We start from the raw sequence: 3,808 nt of genomic DNA, 5'->3' as shown, positions 1-3,808 counted from the left end.
ATCTTTGGTGTGAGTGTTGTTTTCTTGAAGTATCGTTGTCTCTGAATGAATTACAATGCGAGTTCTTCAGCGATCACTGAACATGCTCAGTGTATTGATCRMTGRAACTGAAAGTACAGAATCACAAAAATACATCGAAAGGAAAAAGGGATTATCATCAAATCACTGAGAGAGAGGATCAACAAAGCCCAATAAAACTAAATAAAGCCCAATAAACATATGACACCTACATGTATACATATGACACTTACACATAAACACATACATGTATACATATGAGATTTACACATAAACACATACATATATACATATGACACCTACACATAAACACATATATACATATAATACATATACATGTATACATATGACACCTACATATAAACATATGTTATATGTACACATGTTTATATGTAGGTGTCATATGTATATGTACACATGTTTATATGTAGGTGTACGTATAACACATATATGTTTATATAAAGGTGTCGAACTATACACGCTCGCAAAGCGCTGAGTTTCTTTGCATCCATGGTTGAATGGTTAAAGCGCCCCTTTATCTTGAATATTTCTTATTGTCTTTCCCCCTTTCTTTGTTTCAAGCTTTCAACCTCTCTTCTCATATGTTTATTGGGCTTTATTCAGTTTTTATTGGCCTTAATTCATTTATTTGGTTTTATTCAATTTTATTGGGCCTTAACGGGTTTATTGAGCTTTATTCGTTTTTATTGGGCCTTAATGGGCTTTATTGTGATTTATTCGGTTTTATTAGATCTCAATCCATTTATTGGGTTTTATTCAATTTTATTGGATTTTAATGGACTTTATTCGTTTTTATTGGGCCTTAATCTATTTTATTGGCTTTATTCAGTTTTACTGGGCTTAATGGGTGTTATTAGGCTTTATTCGGTTTTATTGGGTTTCAATCCATTTTATTAAGTCTTAGTGAGCTTTATTTGTTTTTAATGGGTCTTAATGGGTTTTATTCATTTTTAGTAGAGGTTGATGGAGAGGGATTACTAGAGGATGATGTCTCAGATGGTTCATCCTTGACATCCTTGGTCATAAGACAGAGATAAGTTGTGTCTTCCTCATCTGAGGATGATTCTTCAGATGAATCAGCCCAATCATGTCTTCAGCGATAAGACCATTGCCTTTACGCTGGAGATTCTTCATCTTCTTGTACTTCTCTTTCAATTTATAGTATTTGTCATTTTTAGGTCTGAAGGGGGATGAGATGTTTGAAGATGGCTTCACAGCTTTCTTTGACCTGCACTCACTTGCAAAGTGTTCTTTGCGTTGACAGTTAAAGCAGTTAGCTGAGGCCTTGTCAATAGGATTTGACTTTGGCTTGTCAGTGGTAGTCAAAGAAGAAAATCTACGAAAATTACTTTTTCTGGCAAACCTTCTAAAAGAGTTTATAAGGAGGTCCAGTGACTCATCAAACTCTGATAAATCAGCATTTGTTAAGTCTTCAAAGCTAGAATGATCTAACTCAGTGATAACAAGAGAAGAAGAAGGAGCAGAAGAAATAGAAGGATCAACTAAAGGGTTTTCAGAGATCAAAGCTAAATGAAAGCTTTTTATTTCTCTGGAATCTTTAAGAAGATTCTTCTTCAGCTGACGGGATTGCTCATAATTACGCAATATCTCATAAAGAGAGCTAAGAGAAAGGGAGGGCATATCCTTAGACATCTTGAGATACATGGTATAATTATCCCATGATTCTGGCAAACATTCTAAGAACTTTGCCAGGGTCTTAGAGTTGGAATATTCTTTTTCAACTGTCCTTAAATCAATAAGAAGACAATTAAAACATTGATGTACTTCAGATAACGATTCATATTTTTCACAGAGAAAACTTTCATATTGTCTTATTAAATTTATCTTCCTCGATTATTGCACTTCAGAAGTACCTTCATATTGAACACAAAGAGTGTTCCACATGGTTTTCAAGGTTTTTAACTTCATAACAAAGTGATAAACCTCGTCAGGAAGAGACATGACTATTATAGATCTAGATCTAGTATCTAAAGTCATTTTCTTGTTGTCTTCGTCACTCCATTGATAGGTAGTTTCAGAATCTGTCTTTCAGGAATGGCTGCAGTCGTAGCAGTAGCAGGAACTGCTGGAGAAATTGCAAATGGAACATATGATCCATTTTCAATATAGTATGAAATCTCAGGATCCACACCTTCTAAGAAAAGAGACATCCGATTCTTCCAGAGACTGAAATTGTCTTTCATAAACCAGGGTGGTTTGGCTAGAGAGTCATTATCGTGAAAGTTTGTGTTTGTGTTTTGTAATGCCATTAGAATGATAAATAAATTATGTCATTCCACGTTAATCATTTATTATTAGTAAAAACATTAAAAACAAAATTATATAATTAATCTTATGTAGTTATGTATATAGTTTTCTTTTTGTTAAGAGTGGATTTCCGAACCAGTTTGTATGCATCGGTTAATTCTCGAACAACCACAAATAATCTGGAGCCATTAAAAATGATAAATATAGGAAATGGCTTAAAATAATTTCATATTTCATATTTCAAAAACAACATACTAGTTTAGTCAAAATATAAAAATCTTATTTTGGCCATTCAATTATAAATAGTTTAAAATGAGCCACTCAAATATACAATTGGCTTTATTTGCATAAAATTCTTTCATCATAACAAAAATTGACAATTATTCTTGATTTATATTCGTCAAATAGTCAAAATAAAAAAAAAATCTTAAGACTTGAAATATTTAACGTTAAATTCGATGGTCAAAGTATATAAACAAAAACCGAGTAAAAAGAACATTTAGAATGATAATGACATCAAAGTGAACATTAACATGAAGTAGGGGTTTAAATCTCTCCAAAGATGAAGAGGCTGTGTATATAAGTTTATTTGTTGCATTTGTCGTATATAAATATTATATACTTTAAAAAACACATGAAGGTGTGGGTTCGATGATGCATAGGCAGGAGAGGACCAGAGAAGGATGGTTGGCGAGGCAACGATAGTGGACTAATTGTATAGTACATACCGTCAATGCATGAACTTGTAATATACAAGTAATACAAGTAACCGATTCATAACGACTTCACTTTTTATCATCAATTGAAATTGTATTATTTTTGGATTAAAATCTTAAAATCTTAATTCAGTTTTTACTTTCACTCAGTTTGAAAATTGATTTTTAAAATCATGAAAGACTGGAAGTTTATTACATTAATTAAGGAAAAATAATGTATTATATTGAATCAAACTTTGCTATAAGTTATAATCATGATTTAAGGCTGGCAGTTGCTAAATAGTTTAGTGTAGAATGATTAACTAGTCATAATGATTAAGAGGCACTCATGATATAGTGCAAAATAAAATATAATTGTTTGGTAATTATTTACAATGAAATTTGGGCGTTGAATGATTAAGGAAGACTAATGATACAATCTCATTCAGAGGGTTTTAGAACTATTAGGATACAAACTTTTTTTTTAAACAAAACTCATCTCTTAAAGATTTAGAATTTGCCATTTAATGAAACTATTAGAAGGTAAACAAAATATGTTTTATTGGAATCAATTTTTGTTATATTTTATAGAATGTGTTTTTCAAAGGGGAGTGCTAATGGCACCCCTTAATAGGGGGTGTTGATTGTTTTGAAAATTGTGTCAATCATTTTTTGTCATAAACATCAAATCAATTAATTATATATTTATATTTTATTAATTTTGTTTTATTTTATATATATTAAAAATATATATATATTATTTTATTATTTTATGTTACTTTATTATTTTATAATTTTGATTTTAT

This window comes from Cynara cardunculus, assembly GCF_001531365.2.
Source record: "Cynara cardunculus var. scolymus isolate 2C chromosome LG 3, CcrdV1, whole genome shotgun sequence".
Taxonomy (NCBI): Eukaryota; Viridiplantae; Streptophyta; class Magnoliopsida; order Asterales; family Asteraceae; genus Cynara; species Cynara cardunculus.
Note: the sequence above shows the minus strand (reverse complement) of the source record.